The sequence below is a fragment of the Ursus arctos genome, unplaced genomic scaffold (genome assembly GCF_023065955.2).
Source record: "Ursus arctos isolate Adak ecotype North America unplaced genomic scaffold, UrsArc2.0 scaffold_39, whole genome shotgun sequence".
NCBI lineage: Eukaryota > Metazoa > Chordata > Mammalia > Carnivora > Ursidae > Ursus > Ursus arctos.
In genome coordinates, this window is record NW_026623055.1 from 288547 (window position 1) to 298422 (window position 9876).

Genomic DNA, 9876 nt, shown 5'->3' on the forward strand with positions numbered 1-9876 from the left:
CGAGCCCCATATCAGGCTCCTCCATTCAGAACCTGCTTCTTCCTCTTCCACTCCCCCCTGCTTGTGTTCCCTGTCTGTCTGTCAAATAAATAAATAAAATCTTAAAAAAAATTTTTTTAAAAAGTGTTCTTACTACGTACACACAAAAAGGTAATTATGTGAGGTGATAGAGGCATTAATGAACTTAATCATGGACATCTTTTCACAATGTATACGTATTACCAAATCATCACACTGTACACTTTAAATACATATAATTTTATTTGTCAATTATACCTCAATAAAGTTGGAGAAATAAACAAATAAACCAACATATTTAGAAGTGTTACAAGTTACAAGTGTGACTACTTGATTTTTCAACAAAGCTACCAATGAAAGCCAAAGGAAAAAGTGCTTTTAATAAATGTTACTAGAATAACTGGATATTTGCATTAGAAAAGGAAAAAAGGAACTTTGACCCCCTACCTCATATCAAACACAAAATTAATTCAATACGGATTATGGACCCAAATGTGAAAGAAAAAACAATAAAGATTTAGAGGGAAAAAAAAGAGAGAGAGAGAGAGAATATTTTTATAAGCTTGCCATGGGCAAGGCACAAAGATACCAAGGATATGAGGGAAAAAAAATGATAAATTGGACTTCATAAAAAGTAAACCTTGTGGGGCACCTGGCTGGCTCAGTTGGTAGATGCGACTCTTGATCTCAGGGTCATGAGTTCAAGCCCCATGTTGGATATAAAGCTTACTTAAAAAAAAAAAAAGTAAAAGCTTCCTCTCATCCAAAGATAACAGGAAGAAGGTGAAAGGCAAGCTACAAGTTGTAGGGGGGAAAAAAATCAAAGGAATTAAAACAATATTTGTTAGTTGAATGAATAAACAGATGATCCTTCATTCTCCCTATTTCCCATCACCTCACTGTTCACATTCTCTTGAAGAAGCCCCCACGAAGCCCTCATATGGCACTATGCATTCCCTCAGAAGTAAGCACAGTCTGAAACAAACTCAGAGCTCCAAACTGAAAGGGTTCTGGACTCAATGGCCCACGTAAAAGGTTGCTTCATCAGGTAAACTTGTTCCCTGGCAAGGGAACTGCTTTTTGAGCTGAGGACACAGTTGAGGGACTAGCAAAGGGAAAGATAGGCACAAGTACCACACACATATCCTTCACCCAGGGTATTCAGAAGGGAATAAAAGAGCCAATAGAAAGCTCAGCATCATCTAAGAAGCCAGTAGATCCTTGGGATGACTGCATCATGGCCTGGGTCACTCTCCTTGTCTTCCCTCTACTCATTCATTGTCCAGGTTCATGGAGATTTCAGAGACTGGTCTTTGGAGTGATCCCTCTGCTCCTGTTCTTCATTCCTGTGTCTGTTTTCAGTTTCAGAGACCAGTCCTCAGGCTATGGTGACTTAAGAGCCCTTCTGGCCATCCCCAGGAGGCACAGTCACTCTTACCTGTGACCCCAGCACTGGAATAGTCACTAATGGTAAATATCCACATTGATTCCAGCAGAAGTCTGGACAAACTCCCGCAACACCGATTTATGACAAACACAACAAACACTAATGGACTCCCACCCAGTTCTCATGCTCCCTCCTGGGGTCAAAGCTGCTCTCACCTTCTTGGGGTCCCAGCCCGAGGAAGAAGCTGAGTATTATTGTATGCTGGTGTATCCTGGTGCTTGGCACAATAAAAGACCCAGATGAAGAATGGTGGCATGAACCTGCCACCTGGCTGAGCCTGAGTCAACATAGTATCGATCTGACTTAACTATCAAATGGATAGATATTTTAGCTCACCAGGAAACCTAAATGTTGGTTACTTATATGGGACAAAAGTCAAGGGAAGGGGACTAAAATGATTCAGTGAAAGTTTTGGGAGAAAGTGGATATAGGAAAAACAAAACCCAAATATTTTGTCAACTCATAGGGCACAATAGAAGCGGTACTAGTTGAAGAGTTTATGATCAATTCGTGCCCTCTCACCCTGCCCCCCCACAAATAATGTAAGATATATTTCCAACAACTAGTTGGAGCAAAGAAAATAAGCCCCTCATTTTATATGAGTAAAATTTTCAAAACAATGCAAGTTCACTGCATAAAATCTGGAAATATTTTTAAGGAGTACTTGTTCCTACCCCATAAAGACCAAATAGTTCAGAAGTTGGATTACTATAAAAGTTACTCTTTTAGTCTTTTATCCTTCAAGTATTTTCTCCATAGTCAAAATCACAATGTATACAAAACTTTGTATCCTGCCAGTTTTACTTCATACTACTGCAATCTGTCTTTAATAAATATGTGTATATGTGTGTGTATATAACTATTAAACAGAAGTACCAAAGCATTCAATTTTTGAGCAATTATTTCCACTTCCTGTAAGTATAAACTAAAATCTTGGAGTTTCTTGTATGCTACATTTTTGATATATACACATTTTTCCATGAATTTTTACTGAATTTGTAAAAGCTGTCTATGAAAGAATATGACATTAGTGCTTTTTTAATTCACATTTTAAAATAACTTCCAGAATGATTTATAACAATTGGCACTATAACCATATTCTCATTGGCAATAGACATTATACTTTCTAGACCATTAATCAATAAGATACCATTGTTTAATTTCCATTTCTATGTTTACCATTATTTTACATTTATTTATTAAGTAGCTTTATTTCTTCTTTGTGAAATAGCCAGTTTTTTTTTTCTTTACAATAATTTCACATTAGTGCCTTAGAGATTGCTCTTAGTAATATTTAGAAACACTTCAAAAAAAGGGGCACCTGGGTGGCTCAGTGGGTTGAGCATCCAACTCTTGATTTTGGCTCAGGTCATGATCTCAGCGTCCTGAGATCAAGCCCCGCATCAAGACCCTCATCAAGCCTTGCATCAGGCTCTGTACTCAGTGTGGAGTCTGCTTGTCCCTCTCCATCTGCTCCTCCCCTACTCACATACGTTCTCTCTCGCTTTCTAATAAATAAATAAAATCTTAAAAAAAAAAAAAAAAGAAACACTTCATGGGATGCTTGTGTGGCTCAGTCAGTTAAGCATCTACCTTCCGCTCAGATCTGGGATCAAGTCCCACATCGGTCTCCTTGCTCAGCAGGGAGCCTGCTTCTCCCTCTGCCTGCCTCTCCCCCTGCTTGTGCGCTCTCTCAGAAAGAAAGAAAGAAAGAAAGAAAGAAAGAAAGAAAGAAAGAAAGAAAGAAAGAAAGAAAGAAAGAAAGGAAGAAGGAAGGAAGGAAGGAAGGAAGGAAGGAAAGAAAGAAAGAAAGAAAGAAAGAAAGAAAGAAAGAAAGAAAGAAAGAAAGAAAGAAAGAAGAAAGAAAGAAAGAAAGAAAGAAAGAAAGAAAGAAAGAAAGAAAGAAAGAAAGAGAAAAAGACTTCAGAAAAAAGTTTCTAATTAGTCCTTTCATAATTTTAGGTAATGATTTTGCCAATTTATATGCCATAAGACATTGTGAAGTTGTTATAGTTTCAAAAGCAAAAAAGCAAGGTGAGGAAAACTGTATAATATAAATCAGTTACCTTAAAAAAGTAGGAGAAAAAATAAATTAGAGAGCTAAAAAAGAATCTGAGAATTGTTAAATTTTTTGATGTTTGAAGAATGTGAATGTATTACATATTCGAAGTATTTAAACTAATGTACTTACTCCTAAAAGAATCTCATCTCAGGGCTGGCCAGGGTCAGCCACAACAGCAAACTGCAGAGTGGGAAGGTAACACCATGACAATTACCTTGGTTTTAGCTGCATTCCCCGTGAAATGTCACAAAAATTTCTAACGTTCCCTTCTCCCTGACGTAGCCCTGAGATTGCCCCCAGGGAGTCCCCACCCCCAGGTATTCCTGCCCACATGTGGTCAACTTCCATATTATGAATTGGTCTGTGTGACCAATAGTACACAACAGAAGTGATGTTATTCATCTCCCAGCTGGGTTGCAGCTTCCTCCTTGCTCTCCTTGCTCTTCTTGCACTCACTCTCTAGAAGCCAGCTGACATGACACAAGAACATGTGACAAGGAACTGAGGCCTCCTGCCAATAGCCGGGTAAGTTTAGAGGTTGATTGCCTTAGTCCATTCAAGTTGCTGTAACAAAATACACAGACTGGGTAGGTGATAAACAGGAGAAATTTGCTGCTCACAGTTCTAGAGGCTGGAAGTCCAAGAGCAAGGCGTCAACATGGTCAGGTGAGGTGAGGCTTCTTATATCTTCGCATGGTGGAAAGGGCTAGAGAACTCCGTGGGATCTTTTATAAAAACAGTAATCCCACTCAAGAGGGCTGTACCCTCATGACCTAATCACTTCCCAAAGGCCTCATCTACTAATACCATCACTTTAGGGCTTGGGATTTCAATACGAACTTGGGGGAACAAAAACATTCAGACCGTAGCACTGATCCTCCAGCCCCAGTTAAGCCTTCAGATGCCAGAGCTCCAGCCAACACCTTAACTGCAACCTCAGAAAAGAAGCTGAGCCAGACAGAGCTACTCAGCTAAGCAGTTTCCAAATTTTGGACTCCTGAAAATTGTTTTAAACTGGCAACTTTGCCCTGATATTTTACACACTCGTAGATAACTAATACAGATTTTAGCACCTGGAAGGGGAATGCTGCTATAACAACTATCTAAACTACGGCTTTGGAACTGGGCAGTGGGCAAAAGCTGGAAGGACTCTGAGGAGAGTGCTAGTGCAAGACTGAGTATTAAAACAAACACAAAAATTGAACTTTGAGAACACTGCAGTAGGGCTTAAAAGTGAGGAACATGCCAGTGGAAAATTGAGAAAGGGGTTACGTAGTGGCAGAAAGTTTGGTAACACTAACACCTTCAGTTGTATGAAAAGTAGAAAACGTACCGAACGAATTGAATCATCTAGCTGAGGAGATTTCCAGCCAGAGAGCTGGAAGTACCACCTGGCTGCCTCTTATTGTTGCTTATAGTACGATATGAAGGGGGGGGGAGGTTAAGGGTAGGACTGTTAAATAAAACAAGAGCCAGAACTTGCAGGTTTTGAAAATTTCCGGTCTCTTCAGATGGCAAAAGATGCTGAAATTAATGGCTACCAAGCAAAGAGCATACCCAGGGCACTAAAGAAATTGTGGTCTAGAGATGGGAGTTTGACTATAAAATTCTCTGAGGCTCAGAAAGATGAAAGGTGATGAGCCAGAGCACCATCCAGTCAGGTCAAGGTCCTCTAAAGGTCACCTCAATCACACAATAGGGCTTCTACTAAGCTTAGGGGTGTCGTCCCTCAGCTGTCTCGGCACAAAACCAAGATGGACTAGGTCATATCCTGAGATGTGTGGTTGTGGCTTTGGAGTGGACTTCTTTGGCATGAACACCAGTTAGATTAAAAAGCTCTGTGTCATTTTAGCATGACAGAGCTTTTAAGAGAATATACTTGAAGCTTTTAAGAGAATAAACTTGAAGAAATGTCTTTAGCTTGCACCGAAAGGGCCACAGACTAAAAAATGAAAAGAGAACTTTGGACTTCTACCTGCTATGAGCAGGAAGCAGGCTGAGCAAACAACTCAGCTATAACCATGTACTGCCTTTCATAAAAAAGGAAGTATGTCGTAGGGCAGAATCAAGAGTCCTGAGATCAAAGCCAAGAGGATTTCCAGGCCTTGAGTCCTAATCAATGAAGGCATGCACCCAATGGGATTTCAGAATTGCTACTAACAAATGATTGCCATCTCCCCTTCCTCTTTTTGAACAGGCATGTCTATAGAGGTTGTCCTATGCCGGTCCCACCTTTGTGTTAGGTGGGGATGTAGGTGGGCAGATAACTCACCTCTTTGGTTCACAGGTCCAAAGATCTAAAGAAACTGTACTTGAGATACTGCACATAAGGAATACCACCCTAGAACCTGATCCACGTCTAGACCTGATTTAGGTGAGGTTCAGGAGGTGAATGTATTTTGAACACTAGGAGGTATGTAATAAATAATGTGGCCCAAGTATGAAACCTGGTAGTTTAAAATTATGCCCATATTTTTTTCCCTTCAAAGATGGAGCCCAATTACCTTCCCCTTGGTATATGGGCTGGACTTGTGGCTCACTTCTAATGAATAGAATATTGTAGAAACAACAGAGTAAAATGTCTGAGACTAGGTCATAACAGACGGTGCAGCCTCCTTGCCATGCGAGCGAGCCATCTTGGAAGCAAATCCTCCAGGCTCACTCAGGCCTTCATGAGCTCTGAGCCACAACAACCCAACTAAGTTGCTCCTGGATTCCCAACTCTCAGAAACAGTGGGAAATATTTTTTTTAAAGCTCTTAGTTTTGTGGTAATTTGTTATAAAGCAATAGACAATATACTCCCACCTTGGGCTCTGCCTTTAGTCCCATTTTAGCAAGAATCCTGCTAGGTTAATTTAGGGAAAACTCCCCACCATTGATATCTGACCACCCTTAATATCAGATCAAATTCCTTATTCTACACCCTAGATGTCAGGAATAATTTTTCTTTAACATTTCCAAGTTTTGTTATTAGGAATTTCTTCCAAATGAGTATTTTTATACTTTCACCTTTTATACTATATTCATTTGGGGGGGGACAGATTTCTAGAATTAGAAGTTCATATTTTAATCAAACAGAAATATTTTTTAATAAACCATGTAGTAATTTGAAAAGGATGTGTGTATATAAAGACATTTAGTGTATACCCACACTCAAAGCTCCAAGGAAAATTTAATTCACAGTAAACTGTAAATTCAGTCTAAAACATTCAGCCTGCATACCTTTGGGATTAACTTACTCAAAAAAATATGTAGAATGAAAACTTTAATAAAAATGAAAATATGCCATCAAAATATTTGGGATACAAAGCTATAAACAAAGGTAGGCAAAGTTTAAATCTTCTATTAAAGAAAAAAAATGAAGCTTTTAGGGGCACCTGGGTGGCACAGCGGTTAAGCGTCTGCCTTTGGCTCAGGGCGTGATCCCGGCATTGTGGGATCGAGCCCCACATCAGGCTCCTCTGCTATGAGCCTGCTTCTTCCTCTCCCACTCCCCCTGCTTGTGTTCCCTCTCTCGCTGGCTGTCTCTATCTCTGTCAAATAAATACATAAAATCTTTTTAAAAAATGAAGCTTTTAAAATAAAAGGTCTTTATTAAAAAAAATCCTAAAGAAAGTAGAGGTATATAATGAATCAACACAAAAATAGAGAAAACAAAATTAGTTGAGATAATAAACCAAGGGTTGCTCCTGGGGAAAAGGAAACCAGAAACTGATAAAATTGGCAAATTTAATGAAGGGAAAGGAAATATATTTCAAAATGAGAAAGAGAAAAGGAATGAGATTCTGAGTAGAAGATAATATTCAACCCTAAGTGGAAATATTACTTCAGGAGAGGAAAGGTTTCAGGACCCCTGGGTGGCTCAGTTGGTTAAGCATCTGCCTTTGGCTCAGGTCATAATCTCAGGGTCCTGGAATCAAGCCCTGCGTCTGGCTCCCTGCTCAATGAGGAGTCTGCTTGTCCCTCTGCCTCTCCCCTCACCACTTGGGCTCTCTCTCTCCTGCTCACTCTCTCTAATAAATAAAATGTTAAAAAAAAAAAAAAAAAAAGGAGAGGAAGGTTTCTAATAGAAAAGTTGTGAATCAGGCTGAGCATAACTTAGGATAGTAAAGAAAATGTAAATGACTGTCTCAATAGACATTGTAAATTAGCCAATAAAACTAAGCAATTTTCTTTAAAAATTCTAAAGGCAGGAATTCATTACCTTTAATGGTAAAGCATTTCTCACTAAAACCAAGAGCAGAAAACCTCACTTACATCTATCGCACTGTTTTGAAGTTCTGGCCAATGCAATATGATTAAAAATAAACACAACTGGCAGGATGGCAGTCTCCATAGTGGTACCAAATAAAAATTAACTTCAACTTTACTGGTGAAAAGATAATAAAACGAAAACTTCTTCTTTTTTCAAAAAAAATTTATTACTACAATTGCTATTTTACTTACAATTTTTGGCAACATTAACAAAATAATAAATTTCATCTGAAAGAACAAGCAAAATAGACATGGAAATTCACAAAGGGCAATAACAAAATAGTAATCTTGACAGATATTCAATATATTTGTAAACAAAACAAAGTGACATTGCCTTAAAAAAATATAGAGGTATCAATAGAAAAACAGAGAAAGCTCCCGAAAGAACTGAACTCACTATATTCAGTTTCTTTTGGTTACAGGCACAGAAATTGACTCAAGGTAGCTCAATTCTAAGAGAAGCAAAGCTTTTGATGATTATCTTTTCCCAGCTTTCCGTGAAAACCTAGGAAATTTAACCAGATTGGAGAGGAAAAAGGGAGTGAGGAGGCTTAAAGTGCCTTTAAAAGGGGGAGGAGTAAGAAGGTGGACAGAGATTTCGTTGTCAGTATCTTCCGAACACTGGTGAAGCTCAGTAAGCTAAAGGAAGTGTCCACACAATTAAGTGAGGTAGCCAGCCATGCAGGCCCAAGAGGAAAGCATTCTAAGAGCAGAGCAGTTGCAAAGTCTTTGGAACAGGAAGAAATGTGATTTGCTTAAAGAAAAGCAAGGCCAGTGTGTCAAATTAGTGCACCAGTGGGGACAATGGTTGAGTAGCATGGCGGAGGATGGAGAAGCGAGAGGAGGTAGACAGGGGCCGTTATCACCAGAACCTGTAGTTGGCAATAAATAACAATTTGTACTCCTTAGGGTCATAGTTTAGTTAAAGAGCAAACAACAGTTAACAGTGTTGGTAATACCAAGCAACCACAAAAAAAAACCAGAACTAAAATATTTCATATTTTTACTGTTTTCAAAACAGAATTTGTTATAAGAACAGAACAAGGGAGATAAGTATGCAAAAGTCTGCATATCTATTTATACACAAGTTTCCACCTGAGACTAAAACAAGTGTGCACATACACACACATACATACATATTCATTCACTCACACACACTCTCTCGCTCTCTCTCTCCACCTGAAGAAATAGGTTCAGGCTAAAATATCAACAAAGTGCCTTGGCCAAAGCAAACTAATAAAAAGGCCTAGTAAAATGTTCAAAGTGCAAATCAATCAAGCATTGAGCAAATAAATACAACAGAATCTATACTCAGGAAATTCTTTAAAACATAGACAAACTTGCAACTACCTTGTTATCTGTCCTCCTTCCCCATTCTAGAAGGGATGCTAAGCCCCTGAGGACTAGCACTTCCCAGCTTTCTGTGAAAGCTTAGGGACTTTAACAAGATTGAGAAGGGAAGAAAAAAGTGGGGAGAGATAAGGTACCGTTAAAGAAGAGGAGAAAGCAAGGGAAAATAGGAGACACTTCTCCTTGCTCAGGTCTATGGACAGCATCCTAGGTTCCTTAAGTCATGCACAGGCTTATAGGTACTTGAGTCAAGGCGGAGAAAGAAGGGATGGCACTAGAAAATATCCAGGAGACTCAATCCTGGGAACCCACAGAAACAGCCAAGGATGATGTTCAGGAACCAATATTCAGAGAGCACTCCAGTTATGTCAGAGTCCTTGGAAATGGCAAGGGGAAAATATTCCCCTCACAGTATAGTCAAGGATTAGACAGCTGAATAGATTAGGTGAAGGACAATAACTCTAAGACCTAATACCTAATGAAATAAATGGGACATTTCTTACACATCGGAGTGTGTCCAGCACAACTTTAACCTCAACTAGTTTGATAAGGGAAACTATACACACAACACAGAATAACTGTTAACTGTAATACATTCATGTCTAAGGCAAGAAACAAAATTGCAAATTTCACATGTTCAACTGGGCTAAGATCCACGTACACAGAAAAATATAAGGAAAAGCCCTATAATGGGTTTAATTTTACTCAGTCACCATGGGCTGCTTTTATCCACTACCTACTATT